The following is a 19706-nucleotide window of genomic DNA, read 5'->3' on the forward strand; positions in this document are numbered from 1 at the left end:
ATATTTCAGTTTTAGAGTCCATCATGTTGAGTTTGTGTCCTGGTCGAGGTCTTGTTGCTGGTTAGGTCATGTTAGAGTCCAATTAGTGTGTTTTCCCCCATTGTTTGCATCAAATCTTTGCTTTCGTGACCAATTTTACGCACATTGTTCCTATTTTGTCCTCTAATTCGGAGCCAATTCTTAAAACTGGTCTAGTTTTCGCATACGAACTCAGATTTCGATGTTCCATATATCAAAATCGATTAGAAAAAAATTTCAGATCCGTCCATCCCCTATCTTTGTTGGGGTCAGAGATTTTTAATTTGGTCAAAAACTGGTCACAAGATCCTCTTTTCGTGGTCACAAGCTTTTTGTCGATTTTGAGCACGTCTTCTAAAATTTCCACAGGCCACACCTTTCACTTGTTTAAGCTCATATTTTCTGTGGTTACTTCTTTTGTGCTCCTAAGTAAAGGAAAAATATCAAAAAAATAAAAAGAAAAAGTTGAAATTTCCCAAACAAACAATGAGATCCCAAAAAATAGAAAAAAGAGAGGGGCAAAAGGGAAACAATATCTATAGGAGCACATAGAGAAGGCCAAAGTGAGCTGTGTTAGCGTGTGCTGTCTGGTTTTTTGTTTGTGTTGCTGTTGCCATCCACCATACTTGTTTCTCACACCCCTATCACCTTGCTATCCACCATACTTGTTTGTTACACACCTAGTACTTGGAACATTTTAGACCAGCAACAAGAATAAGTACTTTGGATTATAATTCAGCATTACTTTCTGTTATTGACTTATGTGCTAGATATATATATTATTCTTTGTGTGCCTTCCAAGCTCCACAAACTCTTTAGACCAGTACAAAAAAAGGCTCTTGCAATCTCGGTACCACTGCCTCACAGTTATCACGAACCAGCCACCGGTTGTACCGCCCACTGCTTGCGTTGGTAAGAACTTTGTAAGAGCTTGGTAAGACGCTTCCACTTGATGTGAAAAGTGACACCACGACAACCACGTAGTCATTTGATAGGGATAATACTTTTGTGTTGTCTTTTGCTGTCTTCTAACAATGACATGTTGTTCGTATCCACCGACTTATGATGGTATAGGTGCTAATGAGTACATAGAGTGGGAAATTGCCATAGATAACATATTTGCTACTTGCTTTATGTGTCCAAGGAGGAAGGTAAAAATGCAGCTAGTGTTTTGCAACATTCTGCTTTATCTTGGTGGGAGTCTTTAGATCCTTCTGATAAACCTCAAACTTGGAATGATATGAAACTCCTTATGCAAGAAACCTTTCTTAATCCACCTCTTGTTTTGACTTCATATGCTGAGGTGCACCATTTAGAGGAAGAGTCTATTGTTATTCCTCTTGCTATGACTAACCTTCTACAGGATAATGTCCATAAGCGAGAGGATGACATGGAAGAAAATGAGGAGCGCACAACCTCATATGCAAATTTAGAACCATCACTTCACAATGCACCTATTACTCCTGTTGAGAACATAGGTAATGCTCATGGTGCTACACTCACGGAAGGTGAGAAATGTTTTAATGTACTAAATTTTTCCACAAACCATGCTATCATAGAGCAATTGTTAGTGGAACCCTCTCTTGATTTATCTCTATCTCATGATAATCTGCTTGAAGTTCCTTGTGATAAAGATGAATTGGTTGATGATGCTTTAGTTTTACATGTTTTGGAACCAGTCACTTGTGCTAAAAATAAACATGTTATTCATATTGCTAATAAAACTGATGAGTTCAAACTATTGTCTTCTTTATATACTTTGGGTTACATTGAATTTGATGTTTTATGTAACCTAGATTGTTTGGAGGAGAGCCTTTTTAAATATGCTGATTTGCCTTGGTTTTTTAAACACACATATCATGTTATTGGCAAATATAACAACAAGGGACAATATATGATACATCAAGTATACATTCGTAGTAATATGAATTTTCCTTTTGTTGTACAAGGTTATGATCGTTTAGAGGGCAGCCATAATAATACAAACATTTTCTCATATTCCTCAAAGAAACAAGTTCACTTCCAAGAAGGGGAGCATTGTTGGTGGCTATCTATGTCTGCTAGACCATCTATTTCTACATTGTCTTTGGTTAGTTCTAATCTTTTGTAGGATAATGTTGACATACATCATGTGCATTCGGATCATGGAGTTTACATGCTTGCTGAAATTTCTTAGAAACATAGTCACGTTCCCTTCTCACACTTATTTCAGTTCCCTTTGTCTTCTCAACCCCGTTCTCCTTTATGTTGTGCAGGATCAGTTTCAAGCACAATCGACGCCGAGTACAGTTTTCATCAAGAAGGGGAGGATGATGAGGACATGACACCCATGCATATGACCATGTTTGGCACATGGTATGGAGGGGTAGGAGGCCAGCAAGGGTGTCCAAGTCAAGAAGGAGGCCCGAGGCTAACTCGGTTTGAGTCCCCAAGGTGGAGGCCCAAAGCAACTCAAGTTCGAGTCTGCCTCGGCCTCTAGGACTAGTCTGCCTTAAACTGGTCACCTAGGACGCATCTGGACTCCATTTTTGACGATCCACATATGGTTGGAAAGCTAATTTGATAAGGAAGCCAATCCAAGTGGTAGTGATAACTATCATTGTGGCATAGAATGACACACCAATCCGACTTCAGATCGAAAGATCGAACCCTGCAATCTTAGCACCACAACTCCTCTAGTTATCAACCGAGACACGGATCCGGTTGACCTCACCAAGAAGTCTAATCCCTGCCTGTGCAACGAAGAACACAAGCAAGAACAAGAAAGAAAGCAACCAAATTGTAGATGATTGATTAATCTCACGAAGTTGGGGTCTCACAAACGGATGAACGGTAAAACTTTCTTGACAGATTAATCTAAGCAAAACCCAAAACCTAATGACAAAGGTGATGTATGATTATAAAGGTCTTAGGGTCATCGCCTACCCTAGACGTGCCCCCTAATGGGTCCAAACACGATACACGGTCCAATGAACCAAAAGACGGTGTCGCAGCACCCTGGTAGATTCTGGATGCTGACTTGTTTCAACGATTTCCATTGATTCTGAAGGCCTTTTGATGTGAGACCACTTGGATTGGCTTCCTTATCAAATTAGCTTTCCAACCATATGTGGATCGTCAAAAACGGAGTCCGGATGCGTTCTGGGTGACCAGTTTAAGGCAGACTGGTCCTAGAGGCCGAGGCAAACTCGAACTTGAGTTGCTTTGGGCCTCCACCTCGGGGAGTCGAACCGAATTAGCCTCGGGCCTCCTTCTTGACTTGGACACCCTTGTTGGCCTCCTACCCCTCCATACCATGTGCCAAACATGGTCATATGCATGGTTGTCATGTCCTCATCATAGAGGACGAGATCTATATGGATCAGCCAGATGGGTTTATAGCAAATGGTCAAGAAGGCAAGGTGTGTAAATTATTAAAGTCATTATATGTCCTAAAACAAGCTCCTAAGCAGTGGCTTGAGAAGTTCGACAGAACTCTAACATCTGCTGGCTTTGTTGTGAATGAAGCTGACAAATGCAGTGGCATGAGAAGGAGTTATTTTGCGCTTATATGTTGATGACGTACTAATCTTTGGATCCAGCCTCAAAGTGATTGAGGAGGTGAAGGAATTTTTGTCTAATAATTTTGAAATGAAAGATTTGGGAGAGGCTGATGTTATTCTTAATATCAAGCTTTTGAGAGAAGGTGATGGTGGGGTAACTCTGTTACAAACACACTATGTGGAAAAGGTGCTGAGTCACTTTGGGTTTAGTGACTGTGAACCTGCTATTACACCTTATGACCCTAGTGTGCTATTGAGAAAAAAATCAGAGAATAGAAAGGGATCAATTGAGATATTCCCAGATCATTGGTTCGCTCATGTATCTTGCTAGTGCAACAAGGCCCGACATCTCATTTGCTGTGTGCAAGCTAAGCCATTTTGTGTCAAACCCGAGAGATGATCACTGGCGTGCTCTTGAGAGAGTGATGCGCTATCTAAAAGGCACTATGAGCTATGGTATTCATTATACTGGACACCCAAAGGTGCTAGAAGGCTATTGTGATGCCAACTGGATCTCTGATGCTAATGAGCTTTATGCCACAAGTGGATATGTGTTTTTGCTTTGAGGTGGTGCTGTTTCCTAGAAGTCTTACAAGCAGACTATCTTAATGAAGTCTACAATGCAAACAGAACTCACAGCATTAGACACCGCTGGCTCTGAGGCCGAGTGGCTTCGTGATCTCCTTATGGATTTACCGGTTGTTGAAAAACCCATACCGGCTATTTCTATGAACTGCGATAACCAAACTGTGATTACAAAGGTTAACAATTCTAAGGATAACATGAAGTCCACAAGGCATATTAAGAGATGACTAAAATCTATCAAAAAATTGAGAAACTCTGGAGTAATAGCGTTGGACTATGTTCACATGTCTAACAATCTGGCAGATCAATTCACTAAGGGTCTATCACACGATGTGATAGAAAGTGCATCGAGAGAGATGAGTTTGAGACCCACATGAAATTTACTGTAGTGGTAACCTATTCTATGTGATCGGAGATCCCATGAAGTAGGATGGTGAAACAAGCTAGTAGTAAATTGTGAGGAAAGATTCTTAGTAAGACTCATTTCTGATGCATATCTTTCCTTTCTGTAAGGCAGGTTGGTTTTTAGCTTAATGTGTTCCAAGTGGCTTGCTAAAGCAAATATGTTGTCCTACAAAATATCTTTTGAGGAACACACCTATATGAGTCAGACTGCTAGTCATAGTCTATGAGATTTGGGTGATCTCTAAATACTCATGAAAGGCACTAGAGTATGACTTATATGCTTCAAATAGAGGGGATGCCTTTTGCAGCCTAGTATCAGTTAAGGACTTTAGTGACATTCACCTCACACAAAACTATCAATTCAAGGCTTAATCCATTATTCAGTTGTGACTGAGTGAAACTATTGCTCTAGATGGATGTTTAACTTAACAGTCTCCATCGAAACACCGATATATAAAAGAAATGTGGTTCTAAGACTACTTTGTTATAAACCCTAGAGTTTGTTGGGGATTATTGGATATATTATGGGTTTGGCCCGTATAATATTTAATAAATCAAATAAAACTCTTTGGTCCATAACATTAAGCGTTGTATGGTTTAATACCGTACAGGATTATGACTAAACATTGACTCAGCTTATTTGATTGGAAATTATCCATCTTAATTGAGAAGCTAAGAAAAGGATATAGGAGTGCCACACGCGTGCGCGCGCCACCATCGACCGGGCCAGGCCAAGCCATGGGCGTGGGCATGGGCGTGGGCCAAGCCAGGCCGAGGCCGTGGCCGTGGCCATGGGCATGGGCCATGAGCCGTGGTCATGGGCATGGGCCATGGGCGTGGGCGTGGCAGGCAGACAGGTAGGCAGGTAGGCGGTGAGTGAGCGAACGGGTGGGCATGGCTAGGTTTTGGCACTTAATCCACATAATTACGGGAGTTTCTCTCCTTTATTGTGGAGGTGAGTTGATTACGCCAGTTACCGTCTCTTCGTGTCTCCATCTTCTGAGTTCATCCGCTGGCTTTCTCCCTCCCTGCCATAGGCATAGAAGTAGAAGTCCTCTGTCAGTCCAATCTTTCTTTGGCTTCTGAGAAACCACATCTCAGCCGTCCTTTGGCTTTCCTCATCCTATACCTCTACGTGCACAGAGCAGTGGGAGAGCAGGTGCCTCTGAAACCCTCGTCCGCCTATGAACCTTGCATGGGGTGTGCGCCGATTAGGTTTTTGGGGAGCGATTCCGTGACTGCTCATCCACGTAGGAGACGTCTTCTTCCTGATGACCGTTCGTGGGACTGCACTGCGAACACCTTCCTGCATCGACTGTGGTCCATGACTTTGAGCAACGCACTATATCTGGTGCAAATGGAGCCTCCGATGGCCTCGGCATGGGACCCTCCGCTGGGTACACTTTTAACTCTCTGATTACTGTACTTTGCGTACTTACTATATCGATTGATATGTCATACTTGCATGCTGTAGCATTTGTTAGTGATATACACATACACATATATGTTGTCACAAACCTGCTAATGTTTTATTTCTAGATTAAATTGACCATGAAAATGCCTAATTTTCTAACATGGAGGACCTTTTATATGGCCACACACTACAACACTTGGAGGACCTTATATATGGCCAAACAGCCAGGCACAATTACTGATGTTACAGTGGTGGAGCCAGAATTGTGAAGTTGGGTATTCCCACATTCTAATCAAATTGAATTAGCTATAATAACTTCATGAATATTGGCTCGTTCTCGATGAGACTTCACTTATCGCTTTCTGGGTTGTCAGCTGTGGGCTACTGACCAGTGGGATGGCTTGGAGTGGGAAGGTGTGTTCGCATTGGGCTAATGAATTGAGCCATTTGTGTTACTTATACTCAAAAAACATAGTTTGGTCAAATTGTGTTATGTATATATATAAGTACGTACATGTTATATAATGTTCCTAGATTTGTTGGGTATATGGTATTCATAGGAATACCTAGGAATCTAGCACTACTACAAAAAATCTTTTGTGTAGCATTTCACTTTGGGGCTCCGAGGCGGGCGGCCTGGTTGCCCGCCTTTATTATTCGAGGCCGGTCTGCCAGACCAGCAACCGACTCGGTTAATCCTAAACTGAGATGGGCACTATATCATAACTGCCATGGTTAATGTGGATTAACCGAGGTGGTCACCCTTATGCAACCGAGGCGGTTGTCCTAAGCCAACCTCCTCCATTAATAAGTATTAACCGATGCAGTTGGCTTAGGGTAACTGCCTCGATTAATGGATTAACTGAGGCATTTTCTGTAAAATGACCGCCTCGGTTAATAGGCCATTAACTGAGGTGGTTTTCTTATAATGCCCACCTCGGTTAAGCCTGGGCTATAAATGCAGCCGCATCCACCCTTCATCCCCACGGCTCCTCCATTTTTTTGAGTTTTGACCTCAAAACCCTAAAAAGTGGCCATTTTTTAGGGGGAGAGGTTTTGCCTTAGATTTGTTGAAGGGGGCACCGCAAGAGGTTGATTCTCGCTCTCAAACCCTCAATCTCCTCTATTTTCCATGATTTGGGTGCTTTTTCTCAAGATCTAGATCTAGATCTATATAGAGGAGAGAGAAATCAGATCTAGAGCTACCCGACTGTCTTTTTCCGCACTGCTCCGCTTATATGTGCCATTTTCGCTGTTTGTGTGTGCAAGGTGTTTGCGGTCATGGATAGGGAATGGATGTACAAGACATCGAGGCCAGAACAAGCTTACCTGGATCATGTGACAAAGTTTATTACCGCTGCAAAAAGGCATCATCTGAGTCCAAAGCGGGAACACATGATCTGTCCATGTAAGAACTGCAAGAACCTTCTTGCCTACGGAGATGACACAGTGAAATCTCACTTGATGTGGTATGGTTTCATCAAGGATTACACCGTTTGGAAGTTTCACAGGGAAGCAGAGGATCCGAGTGCAGGTGCATCTAGAGGAGGGAACTCATCGACAACGACAATGGCGGTGGTGAATGCTGAACAACAAACCTCATTAGCAGCGGCCGGTGGGCATGACAATGCTGCTATTGGTGACAATGCAGATCGTGATTACATCGCGATGGATGATCTGCTCTAAGACACGACTAATTATGATGATGGGGATGGCGATGAGCCTATGAGGGATCCTGAGATCACAAAGCTTTTTGAGTCAATCGCTAACTATCTTGACCACAATGATGTTCTATTTGGGAGTCCAAGGTGGCTGGAGAATTTTAGAGAGATGAAGCAGGCAGCAATTGGTCCCCTCTATAAGGACTGTCCAAAGCACTAGATGGAGTTGCATTTTAACCTCTAGATGCTGATGCTGAAGGCTCGCCATGGTTGGTCCGACACTAGCTTCAATGACCTATTACATATCCTTGCTAACACATACCTAGAGGGTAATAAGGTGCCCGCCAATACCTACCGGGCAAAGAAGCTGATCCGGCCAGTGCCGATGTAGCGCCTGCCCTAACCACTATATCATATATCGGGGCAAGTATGAGAACTTGCAGAGCTGTCCACACTGTGGCGCGAGTCGGTAAAAGAGGAATGTCGGCTGTCGTGCGGATGTGGACGATGAGAGGGCCAAAGAAGAAGACGACGACCAAGAAGAGTACCATGACAAAGCAGATCTCGTCTCTTGAGGACAAGGAAGAAGAGGGTTACACACAAAGGAAAAGTCTAGCCCTGTCAATGTGGTACCTTCCCATGATCGATCGCCTGTGTGCTATATTCAGGAACCCTAAGGATGCTAAGCTGATGTCCTAGCATGCATCCAATGAGCGCACGAAGGATGATGGCAAGCTATGGGACCCTTCCGATGACAAATAGTGGAAGCATTTCAATGCCAAATTCCTGGAGTTTGGCAACGAGGCAAGGAACGTCAGGTTCACGTTGAGTACTGATGGGATGAATCCATTCGGTGACCTCAACAGCTCGCACAACACTTGGCTGGTCATCCTCACCATCTACAACCTACCTCCCTAGCTATGTCAGAAGTGCAGGTACCTTTTACTAACCATGATTATTTCTGGACCTAGGCAGCCAGGCAATGATATAGATGTATTTCTAGAGCCGCTCATGGAGGACATGAAGATACTATGGGAAGATGGGGTCAAGATGATGGATGTATCCCTAAAGAAGGAGTTCACTCTAAAAGCCATCATCTTTGTCACCATCATTGATTCCCCTGGTCTTTTTGCACTATCGGGGCAGATCAAAGGTAAGTCAGGTTGCGTAGTTTGCATGGATGGTACCTGCTACACTTACCTTAGTGCATCCAAGAAGATGGTGTACATGAGGCATAGGTGATTCCTCATCAAAAAGCACAGGTACCAGGTAGCTACGATGAATAAGTACTTCGACAACTAGGAGGAGCCTGAAACTGATGAGCTGGAAAGGATGAGGTATGGGCAAAAGGTGTTTGACATGGTGAAGGGCATAGACATTGAGTTTGGGAAGAAGAATAAAGAGGAAGATGGGACCATGACAAGGAAGAAGAGGAAGCGGGGTAGGTTGGTGGAACCACCTATTGCCCCCATTCCTTGCAAGAAGTAGTCATGTTTCGTCAACTACCTATCATACTAGAAGGAGCTAGATATGCCCCATGCCATCCACTGCATGCACCTTGAGAAGAATGTCTTCGAAAGCACCATTGGCGTACTGCTAGACATCAAGACTAAGACGAAGGATGGTCTGAAGTTGTGGATGGATCTTGTCAACTAGGATGTTGCCCCTCAATTTAAGAGTCCTAAGTGCATCCATATTTGTGCCAGGATCATGCATAAATATGCACAAATCACAAGAATGGTACCCATATATATAATAAAAGGTTCCAAGCTTTACTGATATATAAAAATAAGGTCTTATAATAGTGGCCCAAAGGAGCACGGACATAGGCTACATATCTAGCAGAAGACTACAGCCATGAAATGGCTTTATTGGTGGTCTCTAGAGCAGGATTATTATACAACAAAGCGATGTCCTATTCCACATGCAACTTGAGCATGGTCGAAACCCTAGCCTTGATGTCATACTCCTACGAACGAATCTCCTAGCGGGTACTCTAATCCTCATGGTATGCTTCTTCGTCGAAGTCATAGTCTTCTTCTATGCTGAGGTATGTGAGTCAACACTGGGTGAGTACATACGTACTTAGCAAGCCCTAACCATATGGTGGAAATAGAAGTGTAGTGCTGATTATAATTAAAGGTTGGGTCCTAGCGGAGTATTACCATTCCCACAAGTACCCGGATTAGCATCGATTCCATTACCAGTTTCATTACACATAAAAAGTAAAACTAATCATAGTATCCCATCCTAGCATTTGCCCATTCTAGGGACATGGCTATTCGAATAGGTTTAAGTAACTCTGTAGAGGTGTGCAAATTTTCTCACATGATAGGTGCAACCTCATCCATGATCAGTGGACGAAATAGACCTAACGAGACCTCATGCTCAAATCAACATGGCGTTAGATGTCCATATAACTCTACTATGGTTTCTTAGGGGTTAGAAACACAAAATCGGGAAGATACCAAATCATCACGAAAGAAAACATGGTTTGAACATGACCAAGAAAACAAGGGCTCGAACGTGGCCAAAAACTAAAAGCTTAACGTGGAAGATCACGTAGCAACCATGCCAACTGAACCACGGAAGAAAACCTATCCCCTGTGTCGGCTTTAGATATTCCGTTGCCTACACCGGCCTCCTAGTAGAAATTATACTTCTATCTAACGGGGTGTGAGATCAATCCTACCCATATAGACATGTGGTTGTATGAAATAACTCACTAGGCGAGAGGGACTACAAATCGGTCCTTATGTGACCGAGGCGAGTATCTCCCACAAGAATCCTCTCCAGGCATCCCTGCCATAGTAAACTAGCTCCATAGTTCACAACCACTCACCCCATGTCAGGGTTTAGTTTTAGGTTTAACAAGTTTTAAGTTCCATTATTATCCCTAAATCTATCCATAACGTGGAGCTCATAAAATTACAAGATAACCATTTATCTTGACCATATCACATTAACCAAGCTCATATTCTAGGGTAATAATCTTATAGTCATGTTTTAGAATTATAGTAGTTTAAAGCAAGATGGTAGAGAGGGGAGCTAGGACTTGACTTCATCGTTGTCACCTTTTGGCACGTCTATGAAATTTGGGTCCTTGTCCTCCTGATGATTACCATCGTCTGTCAAGCATATCAATCAAAATAAGACTACCACTAACCACAAAAGAAAGGGCAAAAGCAAACATAGAACTTTATGGTGGCACTAGGTGCATATGATAGGGTTGGATTTTAGATGAATTTTTAAGGTGGTTTCATGTAAAAATGAGTTAGGGTTTAAAAGTTATATATTTTAGAAGTTTATCCTATAGCTATTTAACTAGGTGGAATTTTATATGCACTTTTTGGTGCATGAAAATATGTGCAAACTACATGATTAGATTCTCTAATGCATCTAGTTTATTTACAAATTTTCTAGGAATTTTTCTAAGCTAGGAAGATGCATTTTTAGCTCTCTGTGTACACTAGCCGGGTGTACCCAGTATTTTTTAAATTGTACCCCATGCTATGTGTGTGGTGTGTGTGTGGATGATGGGTGGGCCACCCTACCTACATTAGCAGTGATGGTAGTGTTGGCGTTATGGCCTTGGGCCCACGTGTCAGTGAGTAAGAGAGAGAGGGGGACTAACGGGGATGGAGGGATGACTGCAATGCTGTTTCCACCTGGTGCCACATGGCAGAGATAGAGAAGGGGGTGGAGGGGTGATAGGGATGGACGGAGGTGGCTACCATGATGCCGAAACAGGGGATGGAGGCTCAAGCTCATCGGGGTTGGTTACGCCAGCAGTGTCGGCCCTCGGGTAGTGATGGATGAAGGGTGTACGGTGCCCGCGGGATCACGCCACAACCGATGGTGAGGTTGCTGTTGGCAGCGTGTGTCCGCGGTGGTGGTGGTGGCTTGCCAGAGAGGATGTTGTGGCGCTGCATCGTGGACTCAGCCTTATGAGCCCCAACCGCTACAACCGATAGCGTGTACGGGAGTAGCGGCGGACCCAGAAAATATTTCAGGGGGGGCTGAACAACACTGTTGTTCGATCTTAAGTCTCAGCGCCCCCTACACTATAGAATTTTGCCTAAAAATTCATGGGGGCTCCATAGGGGTTCCACTGCTGCGAAATAGGTAGGGGGGCTTGAGCCCCCTACCCCACCGCTGTGTCTGCCCCTATACAGGAGTGCGGGTGAGTGGTGAGTGTAGTGAGGGTGGTGTGGTGCCCTAGGGTGGCCTCACCGGTGATGGCCGACGACCATGGTGGCTTGGCGGAGTGGGGCACACAGTGGCAGCATGACATAGAGACATAGGCTATCATCTAGCTATAGAAAAAGGAAGAGGAGAAGCTCGGGGACTCACCAGTCACTGCAATCGTCCGATGTTGCTGCGGAGAAGGAGAAGATGGGAGGTGGCGCTAATGGCGCCAGTGAACTCCCGAATTAGGGGAAAATGGGAGAAAGTGGAAGGGAGGAGGAGAAAGGGAGAGCATCGCCGACCGGGCCTATTTATAGGCCAGGCTTATCCACCATGCTGGCTCATGGTTAACCTCGTCAGGTCACATCGCCATGGCTAGAGCTTGTCCACGTGCACGATGAGGTGCCTTGGCGGCTACTCTGGTGGCTCAGCGTAGAGGCGACCATGGATTTGGTGTTGACGAGCTCACAGTTAGGGGGAGTGAGGAGAGAAAGAGAAAGGAGGGGCGCCGTGGGGCCCTGTTGTTGTCATGTCACCGCTGACCTCAGTTGGCACTGGGGTGGCGCTAGCGAAGCGTGGAAGCACGACGCTGTGCCATGTATGGCTACCGGTCATGAGGAGGACGACGAAGCTGACAGGTGGGGCCTAGGTGTCAGCGGGAGGGAGAGGGGAGAAGGGAAGGGTGCGGGCAAGGCTGGGCCAAAGCTAGGCCGCGATGCTGCTGGGCCGGCTCATGTCGGAAAGAGGAAGGGAAGAGGGGGGGGGGAGTGGGCTGCTACTGTGGGCCAAAAGGGAGAGAGGGGAGAGATTGGGCCCAAGTGGCTCTATCCATTTCTATTTCCTTTTTCTTTTTCCTAGCTTAAGTATGCATATATTTAAATGATTTTAAATTCAAATTTGGATGGATGAGTGTGCAAAAATGTACCACTGTAAGTTCAACAAGCCAAGCAAACATTCACACATCAAGTTTTATCTTCCTATGCTAATTTTATTTGTAAAAATTACCTATGTTGGTTATATATTCTAGTTTCTATGTAAAGTTTTAAAAAGTTCAATTTTTTAGTGGTTTTCAAACTAGGTCAAATTTTGGGGTGTTACAAACCTACCCCCCTTAAAAAGAATCTCGTCCTCAAGATTCAAGCTGATCCTCGAATAGATAGGAAAATTCATTTTTAAGATCATCTTCTCTTTCCCATGTGGCTTCTGCCTCTATATGATTACTCCATTGTACCTGGCAAAATCTTACTGCTGTCCTCCTAGTTTGTCGGGTGACCGTATCCAAAATCTTGATTGGTCTTTCCTGATACTGTAAATCTGGTTGTAGGTCCATGGCTTCCATAGGTGCTTGTTCTTTCGGTACCCTCAGACATTTCTTTAGTCACGTTACGTGAAACACATTGCGTATGTCGGACATTTTTGGTGGTAACTCTAAGTGGTAGGCTACTACTCCAATCTTTTGAATGATCTGATATGGTCCAATGTACCGTGGGGCTAACTTTCTTCTAACCTAAAATCTCCAAGTACCCCTGATGGGTGATACCTTTAAGTAGACAAAATTTCTAGGTTGAAGCTCTAACGGTCTTCTCTGAGTGTCTGCATAGCTCTTCTATCTACTTTGTGCTGCCTTCAAATTCTCACGGACTTTGGCTACTTGTTCCTTGGCTTCCTTAATCATGTCGGGACCAAATAGGCTTCTTTCTCTGACCTTAGACCACATTAATGGTGTTTGGCATTTCCTTTTGTACAAGGCTTCGAATGGTGCCATCTTCAAGCTTGCTTGGTAACTATTGTTGTAGGAGAATTCTGTGAATGATAGGCTCTTTTCCCAGTCTTTTCCATAGGTCAATACGCAGGCTCATAACAAATCTTCCAATATCTGGTTCACTCTTTCTGTTTGTCGTCAGTTTGTGGATGATAGGCTGAGCTATAATCTAGGTGTGTTCCTAAAGCTTTGTGTAGGCTTTTCTAGAATCGGGCGGTGAATTGAGTCCCCCTATCTGAGACTATTTAGCTTGGTACTCCATGTAATCTAAGGATGTTGTCAATGTATAGTTGCACTAACTTGTTACCCTTGTAATCAGTCCTTACTAGAACAAAGTGTGCCACTTTTGTCAATCAGTCTACTATAACTGTGGTAGAACCGCCCGAGTTATGATGATCCACACGCACTTATCATTGTCTTAAAGACTTTTGACCATTATGTGTGGGACTCACACAACTCTGGTAGTCTATCGGGCATCCTCGGAGATCCTGAATCACCACTTTTCACATCCGATCAGGATCATTATAGAAGACATTACAGTATTACAATAGTTGATACAAATATATTACATAAGAGTTAAAGAGCAGAAGTATTACAAACCATAAGTTTATAAACCATTTATTTAAGTTTTTCAAACCATAAGTTTTTTCCTTCTCAAATGAACTAGGGTAGCATGACTAACACAACTTTATTCATTACATGAAAGTATGATCTTGCCCAAGGATGAGAGTACAACACATCTATTATTGGCTATCATCTTCTAGAACTGACATACAACAGGGACAAAAGCCTACCTGCTGTTGGGGTTCACCTGCAACAGGTGTTAACAAACCTTGAGTACTAAATTATACTCTACAAGACTTACTTGACAAAAAGAAAAGACTCTAATGGTATGCAAGCTCAAGGGATTTGAGGTAAGGTCTTAGCAAGAATCAAGATTATCATTTGCGGAAAAGCTTACTAAAGTGGATCCTTACTTTCAACATTTTAGCTTAACATTAATTTCATTATTAGTATCCAATTTGCACCTGTTCTACATCAATCACTTTTTTAACCAACACATCTAATGTTCATAAGTATCATAGTTTCATTGATAACTATGATGTATGGTCCGAGGGATGAGTCTTCTTCTCTGAGAAGCAGCGGCGATTCAAATCGATTAAAACCTAGCTAGGGATTCCTTACCACACGACATATGCAAGTCAGAAACCTATATATATCAACCTTCACTCGGATCCTCCAAAACTAGAATGGGTTCGCACCACCTAAGAGCACAGTACTCCACCGCTCTACCCTATTCTAGTAGGGTGGGTACATGCTACTCTCACCATCTCTCCACTCCTAGTGCGCGGTTGTCCTTTCCCATAATGGAATAGCCGAGATATTAGGCTTACCAGAGTATGTCGCTAGTACTACAAAGTCTCAATCACACACAGGCCTACAACAAATGGTCCTTAATCAACACAGGCAAGGCACTATGTCAAGACTCAATTCTTGACGCAAGCAAAGACTCCGCCCGGTCTCAAATTAAATTCATGATCATCATTAAACCTTAGGGCCATCCCTGAGTATAGAATCATAACTTAACTCATTACTCAACTCTTATCAACTAAGCATGGCTAAGCATCATTAATCTAGTATAAGTAACTAGGGTGACAAGGGTGAGTATTGAAAGTCAAGGAAGGCATGCAACAAAAGGTATTTCAACCAACTCCTATTCACCTAAATGCACAAAGCAAAAATTTATGTGAATAATATTTGTAAAACACAAGGAAGGGGTTCAAACGCTCTAAGGCTTGCCTTGATTAGTAGAGGTGTTAGGTTCTCCTGATGAGCCACTGATGTGAAACCCAACCTCCACTGGTGGATGCTCTTCTTCTAGGATTTGATCAACGGTTACCTCCTCGCTTTTGGTCACTACACGTGAATAAAGGATACATGCTTAACATGATGAAGTGCTAAACATGATGCATGATGAGAGGTACCCAAGAGTATGGATGAATTCAAACAAGATTAGCAAGCTTGAGTACAACTTTCCTTCACTAAACAATTAAGTTAATTACTCACAAAGCAACACTTTTGTTTACCATTAACAAATTAACTATGAGTACACAATCATGTAATGTAATTGTCATGGAACAGCAAGGGTTTAGTATTCCAAGGTCCACAATGAACTTCAAAATCACATCAATCCATTTAATAATTTAAATAAATAATTTCGGTACTTTTATTAGTGCATAAAAGGTATTTGAATTAAGTGGACAATTTATTTTTATCAAAACAGAGCCAAACTTTTTGTGAAGGTAGTTTTAAGCATAAAAAGCATATATACAAAGTTTCATGATTTTAGGATAATTATTTGAGTCTATAAAAATCATGGAAGGTCTATTTATTAATTAAAAGATGTAATTTTTAAGCATGTAAAAACTATTGATTTGCATCATTTCATATTTTTCATAGATAGAGCACATCAAGTGGAGGCTAGATAAAAATTTTCATAATTTTATCACACTTCTACTATTTACTATGAATTAAACAAGATCAACACATATTTAGCATTTTCTGAAAAGGATAAAACGAGGAAAAACATTTTCTCACCCCGACCCCCCTTACCCACTGTGACTGACAGCGGACCCCGGGTCAGCGGAATAGTGCCAGCCATGCTGACCGTGGTGGCATGGACTTTGATCGGCGGGTTCTCGCCGCTAGTGAGGTCCCCGGTGATGGGACTTACCCCAACGAGATCCCCACACCCTCGCGCACACTCTGGTGACACCAGATGAATCTCTACCACACCGCATCTCGCACGATAGTGACCATGGCGGCCAGTGGCACTCTAGCAAGATGGAACATGTCGACGACGAGGTCTTCATCCATGGGAACAGTACCCACCGCTTCCCTTCGACCTACTACGCTCGGACAAGGTAACGGTTGCAAGGTTCACGGCACCACGCGAGCTATACGCTGGCCATGGTGGCCATGGCAGCGCAGCGAGCCGCACGCCAGCCATGAAGGACCGATAGAGGTAGAATGGAAGTGAGCAACATAACTAGGAGCTCACCCTGATTACCTGAAGCTAGAAGATTGAAGTGGGGAAGCAGCGGCGGCGGCTACCATCATTGAGGGTGGTTACGGCGGCGTGAACACAACGACGACATGATGTTTTGGCATGACCTGAAGGAGATCTAATCAACCAACAAGTCAGTGGGCATCATGGGTGCACAAGGATACTAAAACATGAAAGAGCATGGCGGATGGAGCTCTAGAGTGGGCTGACCATGGAGAAGGCACGCACGGCGGTGGTGCCAAGCTGTCACGGCAGGAAATGATGGCACGGCCAACTCCGGCAAAGTAAGACACCACAAGTGGGTCGAGGGGCTCTGCAACAGTGAAGCGGAGACAAGGGCATGAACAATTGAGAGGTGGTGCTGAGGTGGTGGTGAATTTTTGCACCGGCGGGTAAGGTTCGACGACGGCGGTGGAAAGACGAGAAGATGAGCTTGGCGATCGGTTGGGCGACTTAAGGACATGGGCAAAGCTTCAGGGCATCTAGCTCGTGCTTGCGAAGCATCCAGGCGAAGTAGCTACATGTTGGTGGATGTGGAGGTGGTGCAACCATTCAGTGGCGGCAGCAAGCAGGCAAGCAGAGTGCTGCCGGTGACATGTACTGTAGCACTGACATCCCTTCTTCTCCCTCCATTTTCTCCAAATTCCAAATGGAAACTTGATTGGCTCCAAAAACAAAAGTTGTTCATCTTGCTTTGATCTTCTACTTTGCTTTAAGTAAGAACATATAATTCTAATTGGATAAGGAGATCTAACCTAAGAAAGGGAGGAAGATTGAAACTAAAATGGGAAGTTTCAGTTTCAGCAGTTAGGGTTTTCAAAAATAGTTAGATTAGCCTTTTTAGTGAATTAATTGGTGATTATCTAGTTGTCAAACAATTCAACCAATAAGATAGTTTCAAAATACAAACTCCATGCTTTGTAATGGTACCAAGGTTGCACCAAGTTTATTCATGAAAATTGTTTATTTAAATTCCCTAACATCAAACTTGTTTACCATTTTCAAGAGTTATTCAAAAATGGCTAAGTGCTAAAAATAGTGCTAAATTCAAATTTGGAACTTAAGTTTGAACATGTTTAACTCAATTTCATACCCCAACTTTAGTATTATGAGAAAGCAGACACTTGGTACTTGAAAATTTATATTAACATATTTTCAAGTGTTTAAGAAACATTCAAACCATAAATTCTTAAAACACCTTAATTGATGTTATTGTTACCATTTTATGCATCATACAAAACACATCATGTGCAACATATGATTGCCTTACTTAAAACATGAAATGCATTTATACTATGATGAATGATGATTATGCATAATGATGATTATGATTGGGTTTTATTAGATGCTTAACACCTAGGGTGTTACAACTCCTCCCCCCTTACAGAAATCTCGTCCCATGATTTAAGAAACGCCTAAAGCCTTGGGTTAAGTAATGGAAAAGGAAATGTGTCAAACACATAACCAAGCAAGGTTTTCATAAAGCAACAAGGGAAGTTTACAATATTACATCAACTTCCAAAAGAAAGGTTACAACTGTAGAGGAGTTAGCAACCTAGATAGAGGCAAGGAAATCTGGATAATTCTCCATTAGATAATCCTCTGATTCCCATGTAGCTTCATCTTTTGAATGTTTGTTCCATTGAACTTTATAAAACTTGATTGTTCTCCTTCGAGTAACTCGATCTTTCTAATCCAAAACCCTAATAGGATATTCAGCATAAGTCAGATCTGGTTCAAGTTCAACTCCTTCAATTTCAATGGCTCGATCTGGCACTTGAAGACACTTCTTCAACTAAGATACATGAAGCACATTGTGCATAGCTGATAATTGTTCAAGTAACATAAGACGATACGCTACTAGTCAGCTCTGTTGCAAGATCAGGAAAGGACCAATGTAGCGAGGTGCTAACTATCCTCAAACTCCAAAATGATTAACTCCCTTCATGGGTGATACGTTCAAATAGACATGATCTCCCATCTTGAATGCTAAGGGTCAATGCCTCTTGTCAGTATAACTTTTCTGATGAGATTGGGCTGCTTTCATATTAACTTGTATACGTCGAACCCTTTCTTCAATTTCCTTCACCAAATCCAATCCAAAGAACCATCTTTCTCTAGGTTCAAACCAATTCAGTGGAGTTCTACACCTTCGACCATAAAGAGCTTTAAAAGGTGCCATCTTAATGCTTTCCTGATAACTATTGTTGTAGGAGAATTCTGCTAAAGATAAACATCCATCCCACTTATCTATTTCAGTGAGAACACAAGCTCTTAGCATGTCTTCCACAATCTGATTGACTCTTTCTGTCTATCCCTTGGTCTGAGGATGATAAGCTGAACTGTGGATGAGCTTAGTACCCTTTGATTTATGCAACTCTTTCAAGAATTTGGAGACAAACTGTGTACCCCTATTAGACATAATTATCTTAGGTACTCCATGGAGACTCATGATACGATCAATACATAGCTTGGCATAGCGTATGGCTGGATAGTCTATTCTTACTAGCAGGAAATGAGCTTGCTTTGTGAGGCGATCAACAATGACCGAAATGGAATCACAACCTTTGGATGTCTTGGGTAGACCAACAATGAAATCCATACTGATATCATCCCAATTCCAAGATGGAATAGGCAAAGGGTTCAGTGGTCCTATAGATTTCAGATGGACAACTTTCACTTGTTGATAAGTATCACACTTGACTACATACCGAGCAATCTCTATCTTCATTTTGGTCCACTAGAATCTCTGTTTTAGATCCTGATATAGCTTATTACTTCCTAGATGAATGGAGAATCTAGACAAGTGAGCTTCATCAAGGATTTGTTGACGTAACTCAGGAACTTTTGGTACTACCAGATGATTCTTGAACCATAAGACACCTTCTTCATCAATCTAAAAACATAGAGCCTTTCCGGCTATAACTCTTTCTTTGATATGAGTTATCCCTTTGTTCTCTTTTTGAGCAGCAATAATCTGACTCTGAATAGTGGATTCAATAGTAATGTTGGTTAGAGTTCCCTATGGAATGATCTCTAAATTTAGTTTCTCCATCTCCTGACA

This window comes from Miscanthus floridulus, chromosome 8 (assembly GCF_019320115.1).
Source record: "Miscanthus floridulus cultivar M001 chromosome 8, ASM1932011v1, whole genome shotgun sequence".
NCBI classification, from domain to species: domain Eukaryota; kingdom Viridiplantae; phylum Streptophyta; class Magnoliopsida; order Poales; family Poaceae; genus Miscanthus; species Miscanthus floridulus.